This window comes from Mus musculus (genome assembly GCF_000001635.26).
Source record: "Mus musculus strain C57BL/6J chromosome 4 unlocalized genomic contig, GRCm38.p6 C57BL/6J MMCHR4UN_CTG4".
NCBI classification, from domain to species: Eukaryota; Metazoa; Chordata; class Mammalia; order Rodentia; family Muridae; genus Mus; species Mus musculus.
In genome coordinates, this window is record NT_187053.1 from 144,735 (window position 1) to 156,027 (window position 11,293).

The window sequence follows — 11,293 nt, forward strand, 5'->3', positions numbered from 1 at the left end:
CATAATATCCCTTCCCCAGAGGTTAACCGGGAGTGGGAGCACATAAGGTATGAATTTCCCTTGCTGTCCTTCAGAGGATTCCCACGTCAAGGCAACGGAGCTTATAGTGGGACATGATTGATATCCTAGGCCCTGTAATGAATGAGATGACTCTGTGGTGGGCCATGCTTTGGGCCACCAATGTGTAGAAATTATACTTTTATCTGCTCCGGTATCAAGGATGCCTTCAAACTCTTTTCCGTTGATCTTAAGGCAGAGCTTAGGTCTATTATTCAAAGATACAACCAAATAGGCAGAATCATTTCCTGAGGAGCCCATCTTCTTTATCTCAGGTCCTGCAGATTTTTCCCTGGTATTATCAGGGAGGAGCAGCAGCTGAGCTATCCTATCTCCTTTACTAATAGAAAAAACGCCTTTAGGGCTTGAGCACAGGACCTGTATTTCAGGGGAATGTTGACAATCCATAACTCCAGGGTGGACTACTAAGCCCTGTAAGGTGAGTGAACCCCGGCCGAGAATAAGGCCCATGGTTCCCGGGGGCAAGGATGGTATAGGCTCCACTGGCACCGGCTGAATACTCATTTGAGGCATTAGTAGGAAGTCGGAGGCGGCACGCAGGTCCACCCTTGTGGGTCTTCCTGGGTCCTGACAAACCGGTTCCCATATCTTTGAGGGCCCTGGGACCGAGGGCCCGATGACCCGTTTTTTGGCACATAAGCTGATTGACTATCAGGTGGGGGAAGAATTCTGCCCTTTATATCCCTCACAGAGCGACACTGGTCGGTTCTATGATAACCCTTGCCACACTTAGAGCAAAGAGTGAGAGTCCCTCCCTGTTTATCTGGAGCTCTGCAATCTTTCTTAAAATGCCCAGGCTTTCCGCAGTTAAAACATGTCCTCTGATCATTTCTGCTCATGGAGCGGTTCTGAGATTGGAGGATGGCGGCCGCTAAGCCTGCATTGGTGAGAGGTCCCCCAAGCTCTCGACAGACCCTGAGCCAGTCTTGTAAGCCTTTGTTCTTTCTTGGGGCTATGGCCGCTCGGCACTCCTTTGTGGCTTGCTCATAGATTAGCTGTTCTATCAGAGGCGCAGCTTGTTCTGACTCTCCAAAAATACGCTCTGCTGCCTCTGTCATTCTGGCCACAAAATCTGAGAAGGATTCCTGAGGTCCCTGGATTATCTTTGTTAACTGACCAGTGGTTTCACCTGCTCGAGAGAGCGCCTTCCAGGCCCTAATAGCCGTGGAAGAAATCTGGGCATAAGCTCCCCAATGGTAGTTTGTCTGATCAGCAGAATAAGCTCCCTGACCCGTTAACAAGTCAAAAGTCCAATCTCTCTGCTCTGGAGTCAAAGCAGCTGCGTTTGCTCGGGCCTGCGCTTGTGCAGCTTCGTGCCAAAGCGCTCTCCATTCCATATATTTGCCCATACTAGGGAGAGCGGCTTTTACAACCGTTTGCCAGTCAGCAGGAGTTAGTGCCATGCCGGCGAGCCTGTCTAACTGCACCAAGGTAAAATTAGCATTGGTTCCATATTTACGGACCGACTCGGCAATTTCTTTAATTTGTAAGTATTCTACCGGAGCGTGGACACGCCCACCCTCGGCTCCTTCAAAGACCGGAAATGCCTGTTGTATTTTCCTTTGTTCCTCTCTGGGAATGAATGAGTCTGCGCACTGCCTCTCTGCGCACTGCCTCTCTGCGCATTGCTGACGCACTACGCAGGGCGGGGACTCCGCATAGGGCGGACCTTGAAGCCGACTGCCCTGAGGCCAATCAGCAAACTGGCCTTCGCCAGCCGCTTTTGGCTTTTTTCTTGACCAATTAGCTGGCTGGTAATGGGCTGCTTCTTCCTCCCAGTCTGTTTCCTCAGAGGAGAATTCTTCATCTGCTTCAGAACTACTAAGAGCTGGCTTCCTGAGCTCATCTAGTGACGAGTATCTCCTAGAGACCTCCGCTAATTGATCTTTCTTCTTTTCCCTTTTTCCTCTTTTTCTTCTAATCTCTCTCCAGGTATTCCTACCTAACCTTAACTTTTCCTCGGGTTCAAGACCCTTGGAAAGGCCTGTATACTTATTTTGTGTACCATATTTTCTCTTTGCTCCTACTCTCTCTCCCCGCTTTACTTCTGATAGCTTGTCCTGAATTTCATCTAGAATCCGCCCTATCTTAACCACTTGATAACATGTGAAAAGGAACAAAAGGGCTCCTAACATTAGAAAAAATTCAAGGCCAAACATTTTCCACTTTACTTCTGATAGACTGTCTTGAATTTCGTTAGAAAGTTCAAGGCCAGGCTTACCTCGTAAAGCTGTACTCACTGGTACTCTCGTTCCCCAGCTGAAAAGTTCTGAATTCATACAGTTGAATCCTTCTTAACAGTCTGCTTTACGGGAACCTTTATTACCGCGACCCGCAGTTCTGGTTCTGGAATGAGGGATCTTCCTTGCGCCAGTCCCGAGTTTTTTCTCGTCCCGGATTTCGGCACCAATTGTTATTAGACGCGTTCTCACGCCCGGCCAGGAAGAACACCACAGACCAGAATCTTCTGCGGCAAAGCTTTATTGCTTACATCTTCAGGAGCCAGAGTGTAAGAAGCAAGAGCGAGCGAGAAGCAAGAGAGAGAGAAAAGCAAGAGAGAGAGAAAACGAAACCCCGTCCCTCTTAAGGAGCATTCTCCTTCGCCTCGGACGTGTCACTCCCTGATTGGCTGCAGCCCATCGGCCGAGTTGACGTCACGGGGAAGGCAGAGCACAAGTAGTCATAAGATACCCTTGGCACATGCGCAGATTATTTGTTTACCACTTAGAACACAGCTGTCAGCGCCATCTTGTAACGGCGAATGTGGGCGCGGCTCCCAACAGACATGGAAGACAGTCAAAGCGAGGAATCCATTGTCCCAGATCGTCCTCTGAGAAGTCAGTGATGGCCTCCTTATTAACTGCTCCCCATATTGTAGACAGTAAGCTCCGGCCTCGCTCCCGGCAGCTTGGCTCTGTCTCAATATTAGGCAACTCCCGCCATTGCCCTCGGCACTGTCCTAGGTTGGCTTATGCCACTCACCACAGAAACCTACCCTAGCTCCCAGGGTTTACTTCAGAAATGCTCTTCTGGTATTGGAGACCGCCCTGCATGGTGACAGTTTCTAGGCTCCCCAACCTCTGTATCCCTTTAAGAGCACAGCATTGTCATTTTCTTTGATGAACAGGTAGGGACTGCACTACCCAAAATGTATTTTCTATCTCCGAATGAGTTGTCTGTCGTCTTTGTCTCTGCTGTACATTATTAAGAGAAGGTATGAAGGAAATAAAAATGCCCTCATCCTGGGAAGGAGACTTGAACTTACTTCAGACAAGTCAGTTTTCCTTACCCCAACCTAGAATGTGAATTAAACACTTGACCAGAAAGGAAGTCTCTCGTGTATTATACAATAAAGATAAAGATCAGGCTTGAGTTCCTTCACCAAACTCTGCCTGGCTCATATTTTGGGGCCAAAGGTAAAGCGATAAGGGAAAAATTGTGATGTTCTCAATTTAATTATGAAAGTCAAGGGCTGGAATGAAAAAGAAGTAAAAGAAATTAGTGACGGCAGAGAACCATCAAAAAAGATTCTTCACGGTTTGGGACCTTTCCATCCCTTCACAGTGAGTCCTTGGATGTTACTTCCTTGAGTTCTCAAGGTACCTGCAAGAAAAAGGATATGTCTAAGCCCTCCACAGATGCTCAGCCCTCAGGGGTACTCTCGGGCCTTTTCTTACCCAAAACACCATGTAAGTCAGCCTTTCCCTCTTCCCCGACCTCTCTGAATGGCAAGACTCCCTGTGAGCGTGAAGGAGCACAGATTACTGTCCCGTTCCTGTCGCTGGCTGAGTGTGAAGCACTGGAACGCCACCTCCTAAAGAAACAACTCAGCAAGCTTCAGTGGGGCCTGCCAGCTCTCCTCCTCCAAAACCAGCGCCGAATGCTGTGTGAAGCACCCAGTGAGGCTAAGACAGTAAAAACTTCCTTGGCAAGGAAGCCCTTTTTACATCCCACCAGGGACATCTTCCCAGAGCACGCAGGAAGGCTGCTGGAATTCCACCTGCAGAAGCATCTGATTCACCTCCGCTGGGGGCTGCCCCAGAGGATCCAGCGCTCCATGAATATGCTGCTCTCCTCAACAGACCCGCAGTCCCTGCCCTGTGGCAGCAGTAGCTTACCCAATGTGAGCATCTCACAGCCCGGGAAACCAGAGGCCAATGGGCCTGGTGACATGTTCTCACTCACAGCGGGCAAAAGGGACAATCCCCATGCCACACTTGTTTGCCAAGACAAGGGAAATGTTGAAAAGCCATGTTGATTCCAAATGTGAACAGATCCGGGAGGGCAAGGTCCCGGCCCAAGTCTGGAAATCTTGGGAATGCAAAATTCCTGGAAGCTTAGCAACAGTGGCTCCCTTCCCTTGGATTCCACAAGGCCAATGCAGGAAGTTACAGGCAGAAAGTAAAAGTGACCCTGACTTACTTCACAAAGTTGTTCCCTGGAAACCAAAGACCCTCAGCCAGGAGACACAAACCTTATCTGGTACTCTCTTTGAACACTGTAAGAAGCCCCAATCCCTGCCTAAGGAAACCATTAAGAAACTGGAGACAACTTTACATCATAAGTATCTGGCCTTCCTGTCAGGCCTGCCTGCCCTTTACTGTGTAGCTCTCTCTAGGCCTGCATCCCCAGCAGTCACTAGCCAACCTAGACTCAGAGAGAAGATGCCCAAAGCTGTCAAAAGCCCATCAAATGCTCTGACTCAAATAACCCCACTTGAGCCCTGCGCTCAGGATGACAGTGGGGTGTCTGCGGACACTGCAGAAGAGTTCCAGCCTGGAGCAGAGGCGGACAGAAGGACAGAGAAGGTGCCTGCAGAGAGTCAGCCTCCCCCATGCAGACCCTACCCAATAAACACACATATCTTGGCCAAACTGAATTTCCACCTGAAAAAAAAGATCCTAGCAATGCAGTTTGGGATTTCTGAAAAGGAAAAGAGAGAATACAAGGAGCTGGGTACAGCCGACCTAGAGAGCGAATCCATCCAGGAATTTCTCAGAAGTCTACACATGTCAGAGAGCACACTGCTTCAGGAACAGCCTGTCGCATGCCCATCTCTGCCAGCCCCAAATGCAAAAGGGGTCCACCCTAAAAAACAGCCAGCTTCTGCAGTACAGGATGTGTGTCAGGCGCAAAGGCCTCCTCCTTCCAAAGCAGTGCCCCATAGTTCTGCCCAGCAGAGCTCCAAGGCCTCGCAATCCCAAAGGGATAAGACCCAAGTCTGTGTTGACATGGAAGCTGGAGGGAAAAGGTTCAACCTAGAGAAATCCAAAGTCGTGGGGGACCTTGGAGAAGGGGACGCAGGTCTTGGGTTTTCCCTGGTCAGTCAAAAGACACGCCAGGATGGAGAGCAGGAGAAGAGGCTCCTGCACAGACCACTCCAGGGCTCCTCACAACAGGGTCACACCTTTCATCTTGAGGATGCCTGTCCACACAGTCCCCGGGTCTCACTATGTAGCCCTAGCTGACTCAGAACTAACTCTGTAGGCAGGTCAACCTCTAACTCTAAGAGATCTACCTGTCTCTACCTCCAGAGAACTGGAATTAATGGCATACCACCATGCTGACCCTTCTCCCTCCTTTAAATCTGGTTTGTAACTTCTATCCTATTGCCTGTCGTTAATGGGATAGCCTTGGATTCATGTGTATATCCTGATCTCAACAACTTGGTCAGGTCTTAAATATCCACAAAAGGAGGGTCTTGCCCAGTGGCAGAGCACTAGCCTCACATATGAAGGCTTTTGATTTGCTCTTGAGTTCTATAGGGAAAAATTCAGAACACCAGTGACCCCAATACTTGAGAATGTTCAGAAGTTAATTATGGCAAAGATAGGTGCATGCCAGAAACTGTTCTCAGGGACAGACTCTCTTTTAAGATCTACCAAAGTCAGGTGTGAGTTCACGACCCTCTTTAGAACCCCACCTACCACACATCACATGAAAAGCCTCAGTTTACCCAGGGTCCCATGCCTGCAGACTACTGACCCCCTACAGTCTGACATAGCAGGTAAAAGGGAACAACAAACTAGGCAGACATGCCTGATCCAAGTCACCCTTAGGGAACCATCAAAGTCCCAGGTGCCCCAGAAGGGGGCCCTGGCACAGGCATGGTTCCTTTTATAGCTCTATGGCAAGCTTAAATGTTAGCTGCAAGCCCAGCCTTACAGCCATACTCCTAATCAAACTCCAGCCTCATTCCCAGAAAGAGAAGGGTGGTGTGGTAAATGCCAACAAGGTGCTTGAATGGCCAAATGAGCACAGAAGGCTTTGGTGTTCCTTCTCCCTTGGACCTGGATGGCCACCTGCCCTGCTTGGATAGCTCTGGAGAGACTTACAGCCTCACACAGGGAACCTAGAAAGCAGCCCAGCAGACTCTCCCCATATCAGAGCAGAATTGCACATAACCATATATCCCTCCCTGAATTGTCTTAGAAGTTCAGAACCAACCTCCAACATACAATGTAAACTCCTTGGCTGATCCTAACCTCAAACCCAAATTCAGTGCCCGACTCCATTCTGTCTTCAAAAGACCAATCCAACATATGCCAGCCTTTAACAGCAAGAATCACAACCCAGTTCAAAACCCCACACTAACATCAGCAGGATCCTTCCCTGTGCTGGCCATAACCCTATTCTAATCTGCTCCCCCAAACCCGTTTTTTGTTTGTTTACTTGTTTGTTTTGTTTTGTTTTATTCTGTTTTTTTTTTTTTTTTTTTTTTGGCATGGAAAACTTTATGTGCCAAGATTGTTAGCCACACTAAGAGCAGCAGAGAGGATGACTCCTCTTCCTCTCATCTGTCACCTTCACTGCATAGGTAATGAGTTCACTGGAGAGAGCAAAGTAGCTGCAGGTCTCTTGGGAGAAAAACAAGACTTTCAATAGCCTTTTGGAAGAGAATGATAATTACAGTAAGATGTAGCTAAGTGTCCTGGCTAATTTACTGTCAACTGAACACAAGCTAGAGTCATTTGGGAAGAACCCTCAATTGGGAAAATGCCTCCATGTTAGTAAACAGCACTCCTCCATGGCCTCTGCATCAGCTCCCGCTTCCAGGTCCCTTGAGTTCTTGACCCAACTTTCCAGGACGATGGACTACAAGCTACAGGATGAAATAAGCCCTTTCTTTCCCGAGGTTTCTCTTGGTTGTGTGGTTTTACCATAGCAACAGAGACCCTGTCTAAGATGCTAGGTAAAAATGCTAATTAGAATAAGGTTGTGGGGAGAGGGGGCAGGGCAACATGTGAAACTAATTGAGTACTACAAGATGTTGAGAAAAGAGGACAGAAAGAAATATCCCATGCTGAACCAGAACTGGTTATGTGTGCTTTGACTCATTTTGGCAGAATACATGGTGAGATACAGTTTCTATCATGAGATGGGTCCTACTATGAGACAGGACCACAAAATAAAGAGGGAAAAGAAGGAAGGGGCTGGGCGGGGAGACAAGAGGAGCACATGGATATTAAAGGGTGACCATTTGGGACTGGACAGCCATTTCCTATGAACTTCCCTGGGGAGGCCCTCCTCTCCCAGCTTCCCTCAGCTGCCTCTGGGTAGGGCTGGTGCCTTGTGGACTTTTCTATCCACTTTGGCGTGTCCATTGGTGAGCAGGTTCTATTTAGGAATGTATATGTACACACATGTATGTGCCTGCAGGAGCCAAAAAAGGAGGCCACGAAACTGAAGAAGAACAAGGAAGGGTTATGGGAGGGTTTGGAGGGAGGAAGGGAGAAATGTAGTTGTATATTAAATATATTGCATTATATTATATTACACTCTCAAGACTGTATAAAAATAAAAAGGGTGGTTGACTTATGAAGGCTCGGTCCGAGTCAATTTATTAACCCACTCATGAATTAACATGTCAGTGGATTAATAAGTTGTTGCTTGCATGTTTTGTTATAGCCACGCTCCTTGTGCTCAGCTTGCTCTGTGTTACCATGGCCATCACAGATGTCAGGCAGATGCTGCCACCAGGCTCCAGAACCTTGAGGAAATAGATGATTTCTTTATAAGTTTTCCTCATCAATTATGTCATCTGTGGCATTCTTATGGCAACAGAAAATGGACTATTCTATGATTATAGGAAATTATAGGTCACAACAAATGATAAAGCTTCTGGAATATAACAGAGAATGTCTTCATTATGACTTAAGAAAAGCTGTGCCGCAGATCTAGCCCAGGGACCCCGCATACCAGGCAAACATTCTCCCATGGAGTTGCATCTCCAACCCTTTCATTAGGAATTTCTCGATGGTAAACAAAATTCCTTTAAAAATTACAGAGCACTAATCCTAAAATGAGATTGATACATTGGTGCATTTTAAACATCAGGGTTTCCTTTTAAAGAGTGGTGTGGTGGTTTGAAAAAGAGTGACAGCCCCTACCCCCCCCCACACACACACACACAGATTCACACATTCGGAAGCTTAGCCATCAGGGAGAGTAGTTTCCAAAGGAATGACCTCAACAAACAAAGGAAGCCTGAAGGTTTTATCTGGGGGCCTACCCACAGTCACATAAGAAAACACATTAGGAACAAGCATAGTCTATGGATGCTCACGTTCCTGAATAGTTACAGTTTAGCATCATTGTCTTTGTTAAGGTTTCTACTGCTGTGGTAAAGACCCGACCAAAGCAACTTAGGGAGGAAAAGGCTTTATTCAGCTTACACTTCCAGTTAATAGTCCATCACTGAGGGAAGTCAGGCCAAGAACTCCAGCTGGACAGGGACCTAATACAGCAGGAACTGGTCAGAGGCCATGAAGAGGTGCTGATAACTGCCTTGCTCTCCATGACTTGCACAACCTGCTTTCTCATACCACCCAGGACCACCTGCCCAGGAGTAGCACCATCTACAATGGGCTGGTCCCTCCTGCATCAATAACTAAGCAATACAAAGCCAAGCAGCTGAAACAGTTCTGAAATTGATCCATCCTCGAACCAAACACCTTTATTTACAGAGGAAATCAATATGAGCAGGTTATTAAGCGCTTTGAATAGGCACTTCAGTGCACTATGTTCTTCGGGAAGGATCATCTATAGTGTGCCTGCCTCCATAACAAAAATAGAAAAGATAATGTGGTTTTGATTTTCTTGTGAATTTGTGGGTTTTTCAAGACAGGATTCCTCTGTGTAAACTTGGGTGTCCTTGGAAATTGCTGTGTCAACCTGGCTAGCCTCAAACACAGATCTGACTGCCTTTGCCTCTCTAGTACTGGGATTAAAGGTATATGTCACCACTGCCCAGCCTATTCTAATTTTTTAATGGAATTTTTCTAAGTAAGTAAGAAATTATATTTTAAGGATCTCTTATCAATTCAGTCCTAGTTTCTGCCTCTGTAAAATTACACATATTATCTACAGTTAATAAATTAACCAACCTGTAACAGTACTTATGCTTGAAAGATCTTTCTTTTTGTAGTTTTAAGAACTTAATTTACATGTACAGGATGCCCTCAGCAGACATTAAATCATGTGTAGAATGTACTCATCTTCAAAACTGCAGGATTATGCATCTGAATAAGTGTGCTGTTGTCAAAGAAGTAAGAAACAAAACAAAATAAAAAACTCAGAACTCCTGCATGATTAAAAAAAAAAAAAAGAAAAAGAAAATAACACACAAGATTGCCTATAGACCAACCTATGGAGTCATTTTCTTAGTTGTAATTTCCTTTTCTCAAATGACTTTAGCTTGTGTCAAGTTGATAAAAACAAAACAAAACCCAACCAGGACAGTTCATGAAAGGACAGTTGACTGGTTTTGGTCATGCTTAGCTCAGCGTTCTGGGCCACAAGTTTAAGAGGTTAAACAGGTAGACACGAGCATTTTAGGGGTATGCTCCACTGGGGTCCTAGGGACGGCTGACAGGGGGGCCTCTTGGCAGGTGACTTAGGGTTTCTCTTGCTGTGAACAGACACCATAACCACTGCAACTCTTATAAAGGACAACATTTAATTGGGGCTGGCTTACAGTCCAGAGGTTTAGCCCATTGCCATCATGGTGGCTTGCAAGCAGACATGGTGCTGAAGAGGTAGATGAGAGTTCAACATTTTGATCCACAGGCATCAGAAAGAGAAGTGGTTGAGCTTCTGAGACCTCAAAGCCCATCCCCTACTCACATACTTCCTTCCTCCAACAAAGCCACACCTCCTCCAACAAAGCCACACCTCCGAATAGTGCCCCACCCCCACTACCCATGGGCCTATGGGGGCCATTTTTATTCATGCCACCAGAGTAGGGTCAATTTTTTTTTAATCCTTTCACTTCTGCACCCTATTGCTCTGGCATAATAAATCCAGGAAACCATAATTTGACATATATTACAAATATATTATAGGATGGAAATGTTTATAATCTCTCAAACTTTAAATCTCTGGCAGAGATCTCTTTCAGTCTTTCAGGACCTCTCTGAAGTTTGTGTGTGTGTGTGTGTGTGTGTGTGTGTGTGTGTGTGTGTGTGTGTGTGCGCATAGGGGGCTAGAGGACAGCTTTGACTGTCAATCTAATGATACTATCCACCTTGTTTTTTGAGACAGATTCTCTCACTGGCCTTGAGCTCACCAACTAGGCTGGCTGGCTAGGGAGTCCAAATGTCTGTCTACCTTTGTCTCTCTGGTGCTGAGATTACAAGTATTTACCACCATGTCCTGCTTTTTAAAATGTGGGTTCTGGGCCTCGAACTCAGGTCCTCCTATTTTATGAGGTAAGGCAACTGCTTTATGGACTGAGCTATCATCTCAGCTCTCATCTGCCAGTCTTTATGGCCAGACATCCTTGACAAGGCTTCTTTTTAAAGCAGGGACTCCTTTAAATCTCCGGTACCTCTGAAATTAGCCAGGGCAGAGGTTATTTTCAACCTCTGCCAGACCTGGGGACCAGTATCAACCTCAGGCTTCAGGCTAACCCCCTTGTGCTTGCTTTCTGATGCATCAAGTTCCTATTTATTTTGTTCTAAGACTCTTGTGGACAACTCAGGGTCCAGGCTCATCCCCTGATTGTGTGAAGTCACTGGAGTGGCTTCCAACTTTGCCCAGAAGCACATGAGCAGTGTAGGGTTAGTGAGATGCTCTTGTGCAGGGGTCAAGCCAGGAAGGCTGCCTCTCTTCATTGACTCTGTGCCAAGTTTACATAAGACTGTTCAGCACAGACTGGAAACAAGACAGATTGTGGGCTAAGAACCCCAGCATGCATTTCTTGGAAATTGGCCTC

General features: G+C 46.6%; 1 pseudogene; it reads left to right on the forward strand.

The window, feature by feature from the left end:
- Positions 1-2,922: 2,922 nt before the first annotated feature.
- LOC108168678 lies at positions 2,923-9,475 on the forward strand (annotated as a pseudogene).
- The last annotated feature ends 1,818 nt before the right edge of the window (positions 9,476-11,293 follow it).